The sequence below is a fragment of the Cervus elaphus genome, chromosome 28 (assembly GCF_910594005.1).
Source record: "Cervus elaphus chromosome 28, mCerEla1.1, whole genome shotgun sequence".
Taxonomy (NCBI): Eukaryota; Metazoa; Chordata; class Mammalia; order Artiodactyla; family Cervidae; genus Cervus; species Cervus elaphus.
This window is the reverse complement of record NC_057842.1, coordinates 39426017-39447678: the sequence shown is the minus strand read 5'-3', so window position 1 is coordinate 39447678 and position 21662 is coordinate 39426017.

Genomic DNA, 21662 nt, shown 5'->3' with positions numbered 1-21662 from the left:
ATATACCAAAACAAGCATGGGATTTACATGGTGAAAACTACAAAATGTTCATGAAAGAAATCAAAAAAGGACTAAATTAATGGATAACTCAACATAATGATATCAATTTTCCACAGATGAATTTCATAGATTTAACACAATTCCAAAATAATTTTAGGATATGGACAGAAGTATTCTAAAATTTATGGAAAAACAAAGAAACTAAAATAACTAAAACAATTTTGAAAAAATGGAGTAAAGTAGGAGGACTCAGTTTACCTGGTAAGGATACTTATTTCATAACTACAGTAATCAAGAGGAACAGACATAAATAAGTGGAGCAGAATAGAGACCTACAAACTGACCCACACATATACTCCTTACTGATTTTTTAAAAAAGGTAAAAAGGCAATTAAACTGAGAAAGAGATGGGGATACCAGACCCAGACCATCTGACCTGCCTCTTGAGAAATCTGTATGTAGGCAGGTCAGGAAGCAACAGTTAGAACTGGGCATGGAACAACAGACTGGTTCCAAATAGAAAAAGGAGTACGTCAAGGCTGTATATTGTCACCCTGCTTATTTAACTTATATGCAGAGTACATCATGAGAAATGCTGGGCTAGAAGAAGCACAAGCTGGAATCAAGATTGCTGGGAGAAATATCAATAACCTCAGATATGCAGATGACACCACCCTTATGGCAGAAAGTGAAGAGGAACTAAAAAGCCTCTTGATGAAAGTGAAAGAGAGTGAAAAAGTTGGCTTAAAGCTCAACTTTTAGAAAACTAAGATCATGGCATCTGGTCCCATCACTTCATGGGAAATAGATGGGGAAACAGTGGAAACAGTGTCAGACTTTATTTTTGGGGGCTCCAAAGTCACTGCAGATGGTGACTGCAGCTATGAAATTAAAAGACGCTTACTCCTTGGAAGGAAAGTGATGACCAACCTAGACAGCATATTAAAAAGTAGAGACATTACTATGCCAACAAAAGTCCATCTAGTCAAAGCTACGGTTTTCCCAGTAGTCATGTATGGATGTGAGAGTTGAACTATAAAGAAAGCTGAGTGCTGAGAAATTGATGCTTTTGAACCGTGGTGTTAGAGAAAGCTCTTGAGAGTCCCTTGGACTGCAAGGAGGTCCAACCAGTCCATCCTAAAGGAGATCAGTCCTGAATATTCATTGGAAGGACTGATGCTGAAGCTGAAACTCCATTTTGGCCACCTGATGCAAAGAGCTAACTCCTTAGAAAAGACCCTGATGCTAGGAAAGATTGAAGGCAGAAGGAGAAGGGGACGATGGAGGATGAGATGGTTGGATGGCATCACCGACTTGATGGACATGAGTTTGAGTAAACTCTGGGAGTTCGTGATGGACAGGGAGGCTTGGCGTGCTGTGGTCCATGGGGTCGCAAAGAGTTGGACACGACTGAGCAACTGAACTGAACTGAATGAAAGAAACTGTGAGAGAGCCTATATTATCTCTTTGGCTCATATTACAACTCATTTTAAGGCAAAGTACAATATTGTGGTTGTATTACTCTTACATAACAATGGCTCACAAAAGAACATTCATTATAAGAAGGTAGCATATGTCAAGTATTTGATATATGGGAAAGAAAGCATTATAAACAATGGGAAACTATTATTTAATAAATTTAATATAAATTACAATTGGGTAATTACAATTTTAGAAAATATATTCACAAATCATACCAAAACAAAAATTAGTGTTCATAATTTTTCACAATTTTTTAATATAAAATTAACCAAAGAAAACCACCCCAAATAAAGCAACTGAAATGCTTGCTTAACCATCATGACAAACCCTGAGCATAGAACTAAAATTTTACTAAGATTCATTTATCCTTTAATGATTAATGCAGTGATTCTGAATTAATCTTTTACTGATTAAATGCAGAAGATATTTCCAATTAATTCACTGTTCTTTTACAAGTTTTCTAAGCTTTCTGTTTTCCAAATTGCTATTTTATTTCCACTGCGTAAATTCTCGACCCTAAATATTCAGAATCAGATGATAAAAGCAAACATGACACCCTCTTCCTTGATTTATCTAGATCCTCTATTTTGCCTGTGGATTCATATTAGATACAAAACCCAAATAAATTCAAGTAAATGGACGGTTTCCTGAAGTGAAAAATGAAGTAATTTTTCTATTTCACTTTATTCTCTCCTGACAAGAATGTTATAATACTTAACAACAATTTCTTTCTCTAAAATATAGTTTAGGACATTCAGTATTTCCATTAAATTTATTGATTTTTAAATTTATTACTTCATAAACAGACCTCTATAAAAACTTTTCCAGAATGACTCTGCAAGAGGCATCTAATACTGTACATAAGATGCACTGTGAGGGTTCAGCCAATATTACTCTTTTTACTTTGCAGCTTTTCTGTTTCTTTAAATATTTATGTGTTCCTTATAAGTACAGCTGGCTTTGACTGAAACAAATGTGTTTCTCTTTAAAGACAGATAACTGGTTAGGATTGATAATGGCTCTAAGTTTGTGGTTTTCCTTGAAAAGAAAACAGATATTATTTTAAGATCAGCCTTCTTTTAGTGGTTGAAAATTCTCAACGGAGACTGGAACATATTTAAGTCTCCTGAACAAGAAAAAATGTATGTATAAACATACAGACACAAGTCAACTATACGTCAAGAACCCGTAACTAGTTGACTCTGTGGAGAGACGTGAAAGCCAGGGAAGGATGTGACGGAGATATATTTTCATTGTATACACCTTGTACTTAATGATTTGTTTTACTGTGTCCATGTTTTATCTATTTTGAATGAATAAATATGTAAATAATCTGAAAATGCACAGAAATGTATAAAACTGTCTCAGATAAACTTTTATTCTTTATACCTATTTCTTTTGAAAAAAAAAATACCGTATCTTAGGAAAATTCCACTTGGAAATATTTGAGGAAACAATGTTCTTAACTCAGTGATTTATTACCATGCCTGCCATCAGGCTTGGTATGTTCAAGAATCTGCAAGTAGTTATGTGGCTGCCAATTTTCTTCCTTGGTTGTTACTAATCTGTAGGGCATGTGCCACAAGTAAATCATAAAACATCACTATGACTTATTTACTTTTCTAAAAAACTGGAGCCCATTATTCTTGTTGCTTTCTTGCCTATGGAGGATATTATAAATAATTTATCAAATGCCTTTGGTATGCTCATTGTTTTACCTGGAAAGCAGACAAGAATGTGATCTTTATCATCACAGTGAACCATAAGTTAAAACATGCCTACCTAAAAAAGTAACTATTACAGCTATTAATAGGTTTAAACTGGTTATGTTTTTCAAAATAAAGATGATACCTTAACTGTTGATTTTGAATTTGATGAGACCAGGGGAAACCTAACAGTGATAATTATAGCCATTTCCGAAAATAAAAATCCTGAGTAGGACCAGCATAACCCAAGGAATGGCAGAAACAAATAGTTAAAATCCCAAACTAGGCCAGGCTGCTTATGTTTCACCAGCATAGCATTTTTCCAAAACCTCAGTGTCATGGGTTCCTCTTTAGCTTCTTTTTCACATTCCTGCCCATGATTATTTAAGTGGATATGAAAGCATTCTGTGTGTCAAATGCAGAAACTGCTGTCTATCCACCATTCGAAATCCTTGGGAGCTGCAATCAGCTCATGGAAGCCCATATACCACCTCCCTCACCACGATGTTTCTAAAAGGCCAGAGTTCCAAATGTAAATTCTGGTATCCATTTGTGCCGCCAAAATGCAAAAGTCTTCCTCAAATGCAACTGGAGATTTCATCTTACATTCCAAACTCTAATATAGGTAAAGAGTTTTTTTGTGAGGGCCCTGGCCAATTGTATTACAATTTCAACATGGAAAGTATAATTGTGCTCTCAGATGACCATTATGCAGTGACTGTCACTAAGAGTTGGCTGTCACCACAGTGAATTTTGCTGAAAAATATTGAAAGATGATCATTTCAATCCTTAGCACAGGAATTAGGGCTCAAAAGGGATGTATCTCGAATGGGGTAGTAAATTCCAAGAGTCATTAACCTCCTTTTAGTTTGCATTTTAGCAATATTAACATATGGCATACTATATTTTATATTAGAGTAACCTTCTCAGGCATTACTATGTTTAGCTTTAAGGATTCAGAGAAAACAGACACTATCCTTGACTCAAAGAGTTCATGGTGGATTCAATCAGATTGGAGATTAGGTTGTAACATAATAAAAGGTAGGGGAAGGAGAGCACATGAAGAAAGCATATAAGCAGGACTAGGGAAGAGTGGGAGGAGAGAAAAGGCTGCCTAGAAAATAGTTAGGATTGACAAACACATAGAAACATGCCAAAAGAAGAATTTGCAGATAATTTGTTTTATGGTTTACATAGAAAGGATATTTGACCTGAATGTTTTGTTGAGGAAGAAAAGAATTTAGTAAAAATGAGTGGGTCACAATTCAAGATAGAGTAGGCAACTGATAAAACAAGGACCCCTGAGAAAATGAGAAGTATAACAGAGATTGCAGTTGGATGGATTAGCTTTCAATGGGATAATTAATCCTTCTAGATTAGAATAAAGAGGATAAGGATGAAGTGACTCCACTGAGTAGTCTGTAGCTGTAAGAAGTGGGAAGTTGCGTCAGGATATGGGAGAGTAAAGTAAGATTTGGGGTCATGGAAAGAATGGAAGGGCTTCAAAATCTTTGTTGAGGGCAACAGGATAGAAGCTTTTGAAGGAATTGATAATAAACTGAGGTCCCATCAGGCTTGGTACACAGTAAATGTATGTTGAGACCAAGTTTCATAGTTTCATAAATTCTCCAGTTTAGCTATAATTGGCAACACAGATGGTTACATAAATCAAGGATTAGGACTCTGTAGAGCAGATAAGAAACACATAAAGAAGCAAGGGAAATGAAGATTCAAAGGGTTCTCATGAAAGAACAATTCAGGTGATTGAGAAATCTTTGCATTGAATAAAAATATTTCATTGAATACATGTATATGTAACTTCTAATCATGAGTTACCCTGGGAATGTAAAATAGCACTACCACCATCATCATCAATATCATCTAAAAAAATTAGTAATCTGTACTATGAAAGAAACAGCTGCACATGAATCCAGTGGATACTGTTAGCTTTCTAGACTAAAAATAAAAATGTAACCCACTTTTCATTACATTAAAAACAAATATGTCTTCTCCATTCAGAGGATAGAGAAGATGTGATATGTGAGAAGATGTGACAGTGATGCCAATTGTCCAGAGTATCTTCCCCTACTAAAGGAAAAGCATTTTGAGAGATTTTCAGTATTATTAATTTCATATCCTAGTTATCCCAAACCCAAAACAAATCAAGTAAGTCATTTATCTCAACTGGCCCTGTGGAATATGAGAATGCTTTAGGGTCATTGGAATTATGGAGCCATATGGAATTTGTAGTGTACTTATAACTAAGACAGATGGCAGCAGAATGAATCCAGCCTTGAGGCTGAATAAACACCCCAGTGACCATGAGCAGCCAATTAAGAATTGAGATGAGAGGAAAATGTCATTTCGACTTATGTAACATTTATCTGGTGCATGCATCCTAGCTACTTTTCATAAGCCTACTTCATGGTCTAGGGCTCTAAACAAGAACTAGAAGAAATGTTTTGCTGACCTCCTCTTATAGAAAGCAACTACATGCTGGTCCAGTTCTTAGGATGTCAAGAATTAGAATTTCTGCTTCTACCTGGATAAAACCTAGAAGAATAGAATAACTTTGGTACTGTTCTCAGCAAGCTCAAGATGAAATATTCCTTTAGCTCCTAGGATAGATTACTATCCCCAGGATTCATTCATTTATTAAGTAGTTTCTGTGTATCTGCTTTCTACCAATCACTCTGTAGCTCTGATGGTACCAAACGAAGGTCAAAGTTCTTCTTTTCAAGAAGATCATAAAGGAGACAGATAAACAAACCAGATCATAACACAGTAGATGGGGGTATCTGCTAGAAATGCAGTATTCTCTGAGCATAGTTAAGGGCAAACTCTCCACCCAGGCAGGGCAGGCGAGTCTTTCTGAAGAAAGATTTGTTCATGCTATGTCTTGAATGATGAGTGTGGCTAGCTAGAAACGCAAATGACAGAGGAGGGAAAGCGCTTGTTATAGAAGAAACAGAAAGTACACGAGAAAATAAAGCATAAGTAGCATCACCTAATCAGGAACTAAATAGAATATGCTGTGGCAGAGAGTGTGTAGGGGGTGAGCACAAATAGATTTGCAGGAACCAAGCATGAATGCCTTGAGTGTGTCTTAGATATGACTGTCTGAGTCTGAGCTGTAGAGACCCACTGAAAGAAGCTTTCATTAAAATGAAAATAAAATAGTTAACTCTGAACCTTAAAATACATATCTCTATCAATATTTATATCTATATATCTATCTACCTGCGGAGCAGAAGGCAGAGGTTTACATATACAGGGATGTTAGGATGATGGGAGCAAAGATGGTGTAAGGCGGACCACAGGGAGAGCAACCAGAAGGTACCTCTGTTACCTGACTAAGCGGTGCTAAAAGCATGGGCTTCTGTGTTTGAGAAAGAATCAGAGACTGTGTGGAGGAGAGGATGATTTATGAAAAATCAGAGTGTAGCACTGAGAAGTCTTGGCAACATGCTGTGTTTCAGATTTGAGAAAGAACAGGAGTCTAGGAAAATCTCCAGGCTTTTGGCTTGGAGTAAGTGTGGTAAGCAGAAAAATGGCCTTCTTCAAATATGTCTTGGTCCTGATTCCTATGTCTAGGTCCTGAAGCCTATGATAGGCTATACAATATGCTAAGGGGGGATGAAGGTTGTTTGTGGAATTGAGGTTGTTAATAAACTGACTTTAAAAATAAAGAGATTATTCTGGATTATTCTGATATGCCCAGTGTAATCAAAGAGTACTTTAACATGAAAAAAGTGAGGCAGGAAAAGGACATTAAAATCGAAGAGATATTTCAAGATGCTACACATTGGAATAAAGGAGCAAGAGCCAAGTAATTCAAGCAGTTTCTAGAAGTTGGAAAAGGACAGGAAATGGGTTTCTCCCCCAGAGCATTGAGCAGGGAGAAGGACTACAGCTCAGCTAACACCTTGATTTTACCTCAGTGAGACCAACTTCAGACTTCTGGTCTCCAGAATTATGACAATAAGCACATGTTGTATTAAGCCACAAAGTTTGCAGTAAATCATTACAACAGCAATAGAAAATGAATACAGTAGGGAATATTGTTAGAAGAATGAATTGAGGGACATGATAAAATTAATTTGGGGAGGATAAAATTCTAGGGAAGAGGGATGTATATACCTATGAATTAGGGGAAGAAGAAGAGATTGTGGGGGTGACCAAGAGGATTTGGCCAGAGGTACAGGAGAAAACCTGGACAGTCTAATGTCCAAGAAACCAAGGGAAAAATGCATTAAAAAAAGAAAGTGGTCAATAATGTTGAATACCTCAAAAGTTCAAGTGATAGAATGGTGAGAGACTGTGTTTTTTAATCAATAGTAAGTTTACTTACATAGTAGAAGGTAACACCCAGATCACTGTTGATTGAGCAGAAAATTAGAGGGAAAGAAGTGAAGGCATCAAGTGTCAAACATGGCCTCAAAATCTTGACTCAGATGACTTGGTCCTGTGCAAATGGAAGGTGAATGCTAACATTTACTTGACCTGTCACCACTCATTCCTATATTCTTGATTTGAGTTTGCTTCCTTAGAAAGAAAAGGCTCAGAAGAAATGCTATATTTGGAAATATAGAGAAGATGGTACTCTGCCTTGGTATTTTGAAGATAAAGGAAATAGTATTAGATAACAATTTATCATTTTTTTTTTGTTTATCATGTTTATGGCAGCTTTTCTCAACTTCATCATGTATATATCTCTTCTAAAATGGATGGGTACACAAAATGAAAACCATTGAGATGCAGTTCCAGCTTTTCTTGAAAACTTAATGACACTACTGTGAAAGCAATTAATGTGCATGGTTATAACACAGTAGTAGTTCTATTGTCTGATGAGATGAGAGAGGTCTTTAATCTTATCCCTATACCAGGGTTCTTGGGACAGCTGTTCATGTGGTGAGTGCTCTGAAACTGGCAGTTATAACTTTTCACTTTTGTAAATAAGATTTCTTTTGGTATTCCCAGCCTCAATCAAATTATTTGTGTTTTCTTATCTATGGACTTAAAGGTCATGTTACCAAGATTGTTAATACTGTATACCAAATAGAAGTAAATAAGCTATATCATTGAAACATATACATTTCCATATGAAAATTAGATAGCCAGTGGAAATTTGCTTTACGATGCACGGAGCTCAAATCTGATACTCTGTGACAACCTAGAGGGGTAGGAAAGGTGGGAGGGAGGTTCAAGAGGGAGGGGATATATGTATGCCTATGGCTGATTCATACTGACATAAGGAAGAAACCCACACAATATTGTAAAGTAATTATCCTTGAACTAAAAAAATAATTAAAAAAAGAAGTAAATAAGCTCTGATGGTAATCTCCTCTGTATTTTCATAAATAAATATATACTGTAAACCATCAAAGACCTTTTATACTTGCCTTTAAGTTCTGGGCTATGTTCTAGTGAGATGAGGATGCCAAATAGAGGCAACATTAATATGGATCAGCAAGTGAGAATAAAAAACTACCTAAAATGTGCTTTTGACTGCATGCATAGATTCGTTTTGCTGACTGGATTTAGCATCCTGATTTACACTAGAATTAGTTCTTGGATACATTTAAATACTGGAATAGAAACATCCTAAGAAAGGAAAATTACAAACTAATGTCTTGCATGAACATAGAAACAAAATTCCTCAATAAAATATAAGTTTTTAAATCCAATAATACATTTGTTGTTGCTTAGTCACTAAGTCGTGTATGGCTCTTTTGTGATGCCATGGACTAGAGCCCTTCGGGCTCCTCTGTACATGGAATCTCCCAGGCAAGAATACTGGAGTGGGTTGCCATGCCTTCCTCCAGGGGATCTTCCCTATCCAGGGATCGAACGCATGTCTTCTGCATTGGCAGGCAGATTCTTTACCACTGAGCCACCAGGGTTGGCTCCAATAATGTATGCAAAGAATTATATATGATGACATATATTGATATGTAGAAAATGCTAAAGAATTGATAAAAAAGAAAAAATTTTTGAATTAATAATGAATGAATAGCAAGACTGCAAGATACAGGTGAATATATAACGGTCACTTGCTTTACTCTGTATCAGGAATGAAGAATTAGAATTTGAAATTTAGGGGAAAAGATGACATTTACAATAGTATCAACAAGTAAAATAGTGAAAGTGAAAGTGATTCAGTTGTGTCTTTTTGCAACTATACAGTCCATGGAATTCTCCAGGCCAGAATACAGGAGTGGGTAACTGTTCCCTTCTCCAGGGGATCCTCCCAACCCAGAGATCAAACCCAGGTCTCCTAAATTGCAGGTGGATTCTTTACCAGCTGAGCTACTGGGGAAGCCCAGACACAAGTAAAATAAGTATTTACAAACAAAGTACTTAGGTATCTACCAAAGTATGTACTGAATCCATATGCAAAGACTATAAAACTGATGAAAGAGCTATGCATAAATGAAGCTATTTTATGTTCATTGATTGAAAGACTTGATAGTGTTAAAATATTAATTCTTTGTATCTTGTTCTATAGATTCAATATACTCCAAAACAAAATCTCAGCTAGCCATTTTGCAGATACTTACAACCTTATTCTAAAATTTATATGAATATTTAAAAGACCTAGAATAGCTAACAGGATTCTGGAGAAGAACAAAGTTGGAGTGTTTTTAAGACTTACCATGAAACTGCAGTAAGTAAGATGTGTGTTGCTGACTGATTGATTGATTGAAGACTAGACATTGATCAATGAGACAGGATTGAAGGCCCAGAAATGGATCTACCAAATACAGTTAACTTATCTTTGGAAAAGAAGCAAAGGAATCAATGTCTCTTCAACAAATTATACTAATGATTGAATATCCCTATGCAAAAAAGAGAATCTAGATACAAAAGTTTAAATCTTTCACAAAAATTAACTCTTAACTGCACTGTAGGCTAAAATGTAAATTGCAAAACTACAAAACTTCTATAAGAAATCATAGGATAATATCTAGATGACTTTGAATTTGATGGTGAGTTTTTAGATATAACACTGAAAGCACTGAAGATAAAAATGGATAAGTTATACTTTATCAAAATTAAGTTTTAGAACATCTGACAAAATTTCTGGATTTACAAGTAAATGGCTATTAGTTTTTGTCAAAGTCACTCTTATGGCTTTAAGATGAGTGGGTATTTATTTTATCAATAATTAACAACAGCTTACCTCCATATGATATTTTTATGAACACAATTCTTTAACAGATTTCTTGTATCTGATGTATAAAGCATTTCTATCAGATGGGCAAAATAAGGCAAGCCTTATGACCACAAAAGAGATGAAACAAGATCAAAACAGTTGAGTGATTCATCAAGGACCAAGACTTTGTCTGTGGCAGAGATGAATCTAAAATCCAGGCCTTCTGACTGCTAACCTCATGCACCATCTGAAATACTGACCAAAGGTATCAACTCTGTGGCTGACTTATAAAATGACCACTCAGACAACAATGTTAAATTATAATAATGGGAAGAGCAATGTTACTGAAAATCCAAACATACTATTATTTCATAGACATACCCAATGTATAAGCAGCTCCCTCTCAAATTTTAGAGGGAAGTCAAAAGACTAAGTTCCATAATAAAAAACATAGCCTTCTGTATATTGCTTTCTATTATTTTAAATCACAACATCAAGGTTGAATCCTGTCATTTTTTTTTCTACCTGTAATACTTTGCTCAAGTTATTTAGCTTCTCTGGGCCTAAAATTTCTCGTTAATAAAACAGGCCTTATGAAAATAGCCACTTCATAATAGTATTCTGAGTTAAAAGCATTAACATAAGTAAAAGATCATCACAGTCCACTGCACTTATTAAGAATTCCATTATTTTTAACTGTTGCTTAACTGCTCTTGATAATAATGTAGGAAATTCTGTTTAAAGAGTGTAATCAGAGACCAGTCAGGTCCCATAAACACTTTAAATAAATTGTAAGGTTCACTGAAGCTAACCAGCTAAACATTGCTAAATTTTTGAAGCTCAGCTATTATTCCTGTTGATAAGCGATTCATTAGTCATGGTTCTGGTTCTTGAAAATCACACATTGAGCTGAAACCTTACCTTTTCCTCCCTACAAAAACAAATATCACTCAGGTAACTACTGTAGAGTCATGTGTAGATAAATGAAAATCCTGTCCAGAGGAAAATCTTTGTTTGGAGGTCCCAATTCCAGGCATGCTTTGATACAATTTGGTCAATTACTGCTTTTCTCTTTGTACTTCGAAAATACAAACATTGATTCTGTAGCCCAATGAGTGAACTGGGCATGAACTCTCTCTTGATGAAGACTCTCTCATGTTAGTGATTAATGGGCTGCAAAGATTTTGAAATGAAAACCTGAAACCACAAACTAGTCATGCAGTTGGCTAAATATTTTGTTTGGGTGCTCACACCCAACCTACAGATAACCCTGTGTTGACCCTGTATTCCAAACTAGGAAGGAAGGGCTGGGGTTTTCAAGAGGGAGATTTGTGGTTTGGGTTTAGTCTGTCTATAAAAAGAGTTGTGGTGCCTAGTTGTAACCAAGTTTGTCTTCCCAGTCTCAGATTGACTGAGCATGAGCTTCTCACAGAAGCGAGTTGTGACAGCTGGAATTTGACATCTCCACCCTCTCCGAGCAGGCTGCTGATCCCAGACTGATAGTTTTAGAACCCTAAAACAAGGCCATTACCATTCTCGAGATTTGTTTCAGCAGGCGCCAGAGAGGAATGCTACTGCCCCCTCACTGCTGGCAGGGACTTTCATACCAGCATAACTGAAGAACTGCTGGGGTCTTGGCTCCAGACTCATTCAGAGATTATGTTTCCTGGTTGGTTGGTAGCAGGACACTGGCAAACCACATGTTTGGGCTTTAAACCTGTGGAATGGATAGCAAGATCTTCGAAGGCACTTAAGGCAAATGTCAAAGGGCCATCGCCATATGAACAAATTGGGCAAAAGCCACTAGAGTCAGGAAACTTCTCTGAATCTTGGGGAAGGAGCTTTTTAATCCTTTAAGAAAAAAAAAATTAAAGGTCTATCTATTTTCAATTTTAGATACATATTGTCCAGCTTGTATTTACTTTGAATCTCATGCAAAAGAAAGCATACATACTATTGATTAGAATAAAAAGCTTAAGTTATAGGTGATACATGGTCTTTGATTTATATCTTTAATCTTTCACTTTTTCTTATGCCTTAGGACTAAATTATTACTCTTATTAAAAAAAATGGACCAGTTAGTAAAAAAAAAAAAGAAAGAAACAATGTTTCCTTCTTTGTAACATCTTTGAGAAAATGTATTCTTAGTTATGGTACAGGATTTGATTAATTTGTGATTGTTATGGCACAGAATTTGATTAATTTGTGATTAGTAACAATTATAGACTGTGTGATATTTATGCAGGGATATTTAATTTTCCCTAAATATTTTAAGTCTTGTTCTGTCACTGTTTAGTGTGGACTTTGGCAAGCCTCCAAGCTTCTAGAAGCCTAAGTTTCCTACAATAAATAATAATAATAAAGCTATATGGTGGTTATGAGAATTTGACTAGATGTGAGGATTCTCTTTGAAAATAAAAAAAATATATAAATGTAACATTATATTATATTCTATGCTTATGTTCATTCAATTAAAACCTTAAGTTTTACTGCTATTTATAAAATGGAATTAAAAATCCTAATATTGATAGACTTAATTTAAAATCAGGATTTTTAATTTTTGTTTTGAATCACATATAATTGAGTAGGAAAAAAATGCCAAAAACATGAAGTGTTCAGGCGCCAGTTAGATTTAGCAGAACTGTAGTATCTACCTCTGAGAAGCTAAAGCAGTTGGCCGAAAGGTACTTCTGGGACTCTAAGACTCCACGTTGCCCCATGTGTCCCAGGAAGGAACACTGACCTTGAAATTTAGATTTTTTAAGGAAGTCAGCCTTTCTTTCAGGGGCAGTAGAAGCTGTCATCAGTATGGAAGCCTTCACAGAGAAAGTTTGTCAAATGACAAGAAATGAAGACTCATGATCCTATTCATGAGAATATTCACTGCAGGCGAGGGAGGGAAAGGAATAGTATTTAATGAGTGCATGAAATGATGAGTCTAAAATAAACAACAACAAAAAAAAGAAATGATGAGTCTACACAAACTTGAAAAGCCATACCTACCAAATTATAAGCACCTAGACCAAATGTTTTTTTCTGAGAACAAGTTTCCAACAAGGAAAATAATGTCTTTGGTCATCCAGTCAATGACCTCAAGAAATCAAGTAAGATAAAAACTGGAAAATGTACCATAGAGTGGTCAGTAGTGAAACAATACAAATAGCTTAAATGGGATAATAAGGGAGAAATCTGGATCTAGTTGAGGTATAAAAAGTGAAGAAGGACAGGCAGCAAAGTGTGAAACCATGTCAGATCTGCTGCTTTAAGCTTGGAGACACTTGATACTTAGATCAAAGGGCTAAGTGCAATCACAGAATGGGAAACAGAATCCCTGGTACAGTAAGCTGCCTTAGGCCAAGAGCCTGAAAGGCAGTGCACAAGAAGGCTTGGGCTAGAAAGAGTAAGTCTAGAGGGAGACCAGGAAAGGGCAAATAGGAGTTCATGAGTTGGGGGGCAGCAAAAAAAAATTGAGGATCTTTATTTTACATGCGAAATTTTCAGGTTCAGTATACTGCTCTGTTATATTTCTGGAGAAGGAAATGGCAACCCACTCCAGTACTCTAGCCTGGAAAATCCCATGGATGGAGGAGCCTGGTAGGCTACAGTCCATGGGATTGCAGAGTCGGACATGACTGAATGACTTCACTTTCACTTTCTGTTATATTTTGTATATTACAACAGAGCTCAATGCAATGAAAATATGGAAAATGAGAAACTTCCATTTGAGTCATGTTTATAGTTAAATATTGGCCAACAGAGGTTCATAAGCAAAGCACTTAATTGGCTATTTGTCCATTTATTCATTCAAAAAATACATTTAGAGTTTAACATTGTCAGAAACTTTGTTTCTACAGAGGACTCGGAAAAAAATGAGATTTTGTTTCAACATAAAAGACTATAACTAACTGTACAATAGCATGGCTTGACTGTAAAGACTTCTAAATGTCAAAATTGATTCTTTGTTTCTTTGTGAGAAAATCAAGTATTTTACAGTTGCCTGAAAAATACTGTTGTTACTATTTTGTCTGAGAATATTTAATATTTGAGCATGAAACTGTCACCTGGTGAGGACAGACAATATGTCTTGTTCAGGGAATGTATCTCTAAAACACTTCGGGGGCATCTGAGACTATGAAATTGAATCTTATGTGGCATAAAATTGGTCTCACAAATTTTAAAAGCAGGAGAGAATATAGGTCTTCTCCAATATTTTTCCAGGGTGCTAAACCTCACAGAAAATAAGTGCAATATTGTTTTTTATACTCTGCATAGATATTTAGTCATAGAAAAGAGAAACATGTTAATACTTGAGTTCAGTATATTTGAGTTGAGACATTTTCATTGAGAAGTTCATCCGAATTTTGGGAGCTTATTCTAAACATGCAAGAGCATGTATGCATGTGTATATGTTTATGTGTTTGTATGTGTATTCCATTATAAAAACTTTCAGTACATCTACCCAACACTGAAGTCTAGCAAACATATGTATAACATTAACTTCAAGTGCTTAGACTTTGTCTTTGATGCCTATTTACTGGATGTATTGTTATGTCAATAGTCGAACTTTAACTCATGAATTATCTTGAGATCAGTTTAGTTCCAATCTTATTTTTGTGTTGATTGAAATAATACAGAACATGTAAATTAAACTCTTAGGAGAATTTAGTGGGTTGTCTGATGAGATATATGTCACACATTTACACACACACACACTCACCCCTATAGAAATTCAAAAAGCCTTTAAAGAAACTTGAATTAAACTGAAGGTAATAGCAAATAGCAGGCATACTTTTTGTAAAAATGTGAAAGTCCCCAAGGTCTTAACTTTGATTTTATGTGAATGTTTGCTGTTTTAGACTGTGTCTTTTGTGTCCTATTTCTTTCCCAGTTAAGAGCTAAATTCAGACTCTGTGGGAGTACAAAAGAGGAATTTTCTATCTATAATGCACACATAGAGAGATACACACATACACTTGAGTAGCTTCCACACAATTCAATTTCTGAAGTATTCTTTGTGTCATTTTTTTTCACTTGAGTTTTAGCTTCTGTGAGATGGACTTGATATTGCAGAATAGGTTAGGTAGCCATAAAACTGAGCCATTCTTTTCAGAAGTGGTTTCAATAGAGGACATACTATCTGGAATATAGTAACCGACACAACTTACAATAACTAACTTACACTGTGATTTAACTTTTTATGAACTTGGAATTCCTATTAGGAAAAGTGTTTAATCTACAATTGTTCTGAATCAGCCTTTTAAAAAATTATTTCCGCATGTAAGAAGATAAACTTATCACATCTAAGGTTTGTCAAATTCTAGTGAACAACTTGAAAACATTTAATTGCATGGGTTTAAGATATTTCTTTTTAATGTTAAGCAGTCCAATTCTTTAATCCAAACCCAATATATAATTACCAATAGAAAAATGTGCAAATGGACAAAAGAACCATATATCTTGGTTTTCCAATTTCTGCACCACAAAATAATAGGCAACTTGACTTCAAGTTAGCTTTCCTTGGTAAGGCTTACATACTTTCTCACCTCAAACTACCCTGTGGAAATGCCTAGAATAGTGATATAGCTAACCTTCAAAAGATATCAGTTAAATGCAGGAATAGCAAATGTATTTAATATGAGTACATAAACAAATAAGAAGTACATTTAAACTTGTAATCAATTTAAAGAAAATAAGGAAATAAAATTATGTTTAAGATTAAACTACTTCATTAGAATGATGTATTGCTCAGTACTTGCAGTACAGGTTATAATTGAATAACTGACTGATCTATACATGATTCAATAATACTTCTTAACAATATAATAATGAGATTTCGACTATTAAACATAGATACTCTGGACTTTAAACATGGTAAATTATATATACAATTCAAAGATGAAAGATACTCAAAACTAATAATTTCAAGAAATTTGAATGGAAGAGAAAACAAAGGAATTTGAGTTATTCTGCCCTACAGATGTTGAAGACTATCAACACAGAAGACTAATTTAGATAAACTGGTTTCAGTAAAGTTGAGGAATTAATTACAGATATCAGGGTAAAAACTTACGATGCTAACTTAAAATTTTTTCAAGTTGATGATTAAAAAAAAACACCTTGGTATCATTTAGAGTTCTACTAAATGATGGTGCTTCCCTGATGGTGCTAGTGGTAAAGAACCTGCCTGCCAATCCTGGAGACACAAGAGATGTGGGTTCAATCCCTGGGTCGGGAAGATCCCCTAAAGAAGGAAATGGCAACATGCTCCAGTATTCTTGCCTGTAGAATCCCATGGACAGAGGAGCCTGGCAGGCTCTGGTCCAGAGGGTCACAAAGAGTCAGGCACAACTGATGCAGCTTAGCATGAGCAATTTAATTTTTTTTCAAGTTGATGATTAAAAATATCTTTGGAATCATTTAGAGGTCTACTAGGCAAAGTTGTCAGGGTATCTTGAAAAAATATACATCTGAGAAAATGATAGTATAAATAAGTGTTTCCTTTTCTAACATCTATGATAATAAATAATGCTTTAAAATATGTTAGGGGATAGGTTGTACATTTTGGTCCTTAAGAAAAATTAGGTGGATTTTCTATGCATATAAATTACATCCTAGGAGGTAACCCTGGAAGTTGTTCGAACCCTTTCAACTCTCTGGAAGCCATTGCACCTCTTTCCTCTCCACCTAAGGCAACTACCCAAGGTGCTCATGAGAGAATATCTAGGACAGACTGCTTGCTCATGGCATAGGCCCTTGGTGATCCTATTTCATCTAACAAAAGCAAAGCAAGCAAATAAGTAAATATATACATAGTAATCCTACAGTGAATACTATTCTTATTTTTAAGGACAGTTCTATCTCACTTTGAGATACTGAACTCTAGCCCCTATCTGATGTGGTATAAATACAAGTGTTTATATTAGATGGAAAAAAAGAGATGGATGATATGGCAACTTTAAAAACTGGATAAAAAATATTCCTCAAACACTTCTCCACCCAAAGAAGTCAGAAACAGATTGTGTTGCCATAAATAATCCAAGTAAAATCAACAGAGTCTCTTTTAGTCTAGAATTGATGTAAGGTGAAGCATAGGGTGGGAAAGCCTTTCAGAAGAGATGTTCTAAATCATCTATTTTGCCCCATATTTGCAATTATTTCAACTTTTAAATTCTAAGTTCCTAAAATGATACATCAAAAATGAATATATACACTATATATTTATTCAATACACATTGAGATCATTCAAATGATTTATAAAAATGATCCACTCAACAAGTCAAGTAAAAACTGTTTCCTTTTCACCACACTAGAGTTAAAAAACACAATGGACTAGTTCCTTTTCCCCTTATAGTTTCTTTTTCCTTTGGAATGCTAACAACTCTTGCTATCCTTGAGAAAAATAGCAAAGCAGGAATTTTTGTAATAGGAGCTACTTAACAATCTGAGTTTACTCACATTACAGAATAGTCTCATGTTTTAGCTAAAATAGGTGTGATATCTGAGTTACACTTGGGGCCAATGAAATACGAAGGCCAGAACAAAAGAAGGGCATGTGTTAATTCCATAAAATGGAAGGAAGGAAGAACAGACACTTGAAAGGAGCATTTTATGAAAAAACCCATTGGTGGTTTTAAATGCCTTCATGATTATTTAATGTGCAGACTTAGTGAGCTGAAAGAATATCTAGATTCTCTATCATTCTCAGTCTCTTAGACACTAAATGTTCTCTTGAATATTAGGAACCAGAATTCCAATAGGTAATAACCTATAATTGTCTCTATTAACAGAATAGAAAACACAAAAATGTTATTAGACTTGATTCTTTGACTCTGAATTTAATAAGTATAAAAATAATCCATGGGAAGAATTACTGGAATGAAATAAAATATCAAAACATTGTTTCCAGAGCTTCCTGAAGTAAAATATTTCTAATGCATGTATATCCGAACTACAAAACTACAAAATGATTTTATAAATGGCAAAAGCTTCTGAAATTATTCCTGCTAAAGTATAGCTTTTATATAACTGTGACTGTACAGTTAAAATCTTTGGGGTTTTTTTTTAAGTATTTCACATTAATTAATGACTAACTTTATTACTGTTATTAGTGAAGATATTCTTTTAACCTTGGTATGGTAATAAATCACTCCTACAGTTTTGATATGTTGACATCATGGTGGATTCATGAATTGTTTATTGAAACAAATTAAGACTTCATCATCTTACATAACTCTGAATAAACAGTGTTAGAGATTTTGAAGCATTCTGTAATGGGCCTGTTGGTTTTACTTTAATAATGTAATAACAATTTTCCAAGTAATATGTACACTTAATTGTTTAATCCCTTAATATTAATTTTTAGCCCAAATCAACTCTCTGCCTTCTGTTGCAATACACTAGGCAACCATGTTTACTTCTGGCTTTATTTCTGACTGTACAATTTTTGAAAGCAATAATTTTAGTTAAAAATTTGTTTTCAAGTGAAATGACATACATTATTTAGTAATTTTATTTTTCTACTTTTCAAAAATGTATTTAAATTTCTCACAGATAAACAAAGAAGTCTATTTTAAGCAGAGAAGACAACAATTGCAAAGGCACACAGTTATGAAACAATACAATATATTCAAAGAAGAGAAAGTAGCTCAGTATGGCAGGAGTATTGTGTTCCTTCTGGAGACAGTCATAAACAGATAAGGCCAGAGCCAGGCCACAAAAAATGCAATAGAGTCTACATGATATTAAAAAGGGTTAGGAAAGTATCAAATGGTTTTAATCAGGAACCTAATAAATGGTTTCTTTCAGAGAGATTACTCTAGAAAAGCATAGTGTATAGATGAAATGTTGAGAAGGAATTTGGCAAGAAAACTAGTGAGCAGAGTGTTGTAATATTTGAAGTAAGAGAAAATGAAATTGTGAACTAAGAAACTGGTGGTAATGAGAAGAACAGAAGGCAAGTTCTGTAAATACTCAGAAGGAAAAGCACCATGAGTCTTTGACTAGTTGAATGTGGAGTTGGGAACATAAGAGCTAGTAGGAAAGTTAAACTAAGACCCTGAGAGAGAGCCAAGAGTTAATGAAGAAAGAATATATATCTACGATGAAATTAATATGCCAGAATTAAATCATAAATAAGAGGGGAAGAGCAGATTGTAAGTGAGCACAACTCAAGACAGATCATGGCCCTCAGGGAATGATGTGAAATAGTGCTCAGATGCTATGGTTAATCTTTGAGGGAAAGTATAGCAATAGATGTGTCAGTTTAGATTCATCATTCACAATGGACATGGACAACTCTATGAAATTGTCATCTTAGTAAATGGCGTTTTCCTATTTTCTGAAAAATCCAGTGTTTATCTAGTATTTAGATTAGGCACTGATCCTCAATTTTTATTAAGTTAAAGCAAGCTTTTGCTAATAGTATATTTTTTATATAAACTGCTTATTTATAGCAAGAAAACTGTTTATATCTTTTTCCATCATCATCCATTTCATTTGGTATTGATAGGGAAAGGAGAATTCACTTTACAATTAAGCACAGGAAACATTTCTTCTTAAGAAGAGATTTAAGACTTGCCACATTAGGAAGTCATCAACCGGAAAAAAAAAAATCAGAACAAGTGCACGCTCAATGTAAATCTCAAATCCCCTAGCTTAACTTCTTCTCATGTCATACAGAAAGTCATTTAACATAAATTATTGCTTCAGAATATATACACATAATTTCCCTGTTGGGTCATTTTCTTAAATCTAATCAAGATGATCTCTTTTCAAAAGAATTTAACTAAAACTTGAATTGGTATCTTGTGTGTATTCTATAGATTTTCATACTAGTACTCATTAAAAACTGGCTTTCATATACAAATTTTCATTTTTTCAACCCAGTTTTCCCAGTGCATAAATTATTCCCTGGGGTTAAATTAAGCTTTTTTATTTTTTCTTTTAAAAAACACATTAACTTTTTAAGGTCACTAGGGTTTAGTTTTCAGTATATTGACATTATTTTTTAAATTACACACAAGAGCATTTAATTCATATGATTTTAGCATATATGATTTAACTCATATTTATATAATCACTTCATTTCAAGATGAATTATCCTGAGAAATGTTTGTTTCTTTCACTTGTAATAGCTAGTTATTTCTGTAAGGTAATAAAAGAGGGTTTTAATTTAGATTGCCAAGAAGCATTCCTTTTGTTTCTGCTATTTTCTTATTTGTTTTACTCTATGCACTTGCTAAGAGGCATGTGATTACAATTATATAACAATTGTTACCAACTACTAAAGTAATCAGGGTGAAAAACTACATTTCAATTTAGAATTTACTCTAAGGATAGGATAGGGCTGTACTTAAAATATTGAAGGTTTTTAGAACCCTTTGTAAGTTAATATCTTTAATCGGCATGTTGGATGTTGAATAGACACATCCTTGTTGGTGAGTTTAACATGAAATAAAAGAACTTATTTTCAAACCAATAGACATGGAATATACTCTATAAATTAATATGTACAAAACCAACTCTGTCAAAAAAATTTTTTTAACACTTAAAAGATTTGTTTCTTGTCCTGCTAAAATACAAAGAATGCTCAAATCAGTAAAATTAGAAATGAAAAAAGAAGTTACAGTTGATACTACAGAAATACAAAGGATCATACGAGTCTACTACAAACAACTCTACAACCTACAAAATGGAGAGCCTAGAAGAAATGCACAAATTCTTAGAAAGGTACAAACTTCCAAGACTGAATCAGGAAGAAATAGAAGATATGGACAAACCAATCACAAGTACTGAAATTGAAACTGTGATTTAAAAACTTCCAACAAATAAAAAACCCAGGACCAGATGACCTCACAGGCAAATTCTATCAAACATTTGGAGAAAAAGTAACACCTATGCTTCTGAAATTCTTCCAAAAATTTGCAGAGAAAGAAACATTCCCAAGCTCATTATACAGTGCTAGCATCAACTCTGATACCAAAATCAGACAAAGATACCACAAAGGACGAAAATTACAGTCCAATATCACTGATGAACTTAGGTGCAAAAATTCTCAGCAAAATACTAGCAAACCAAACCTGACAATACATTAAAAGGATCATATATCAAGATCGAGTAGGATTTACCCCAGGGATCCAATTCAGTTCAGTTAAGTCACTCAGTCATGCCTGACTCTTTGCAATCCCATTGACTGCAGCACACCAGCCCTCCCTGTCCATTACCAACTCCCAGAGTTTACACAAACTCATGTTAATTGAGTCAGTGATGCCATCCTACCATCTCATCCTGTCATCCTCTTCTCCTCCTGCCTTCAATCA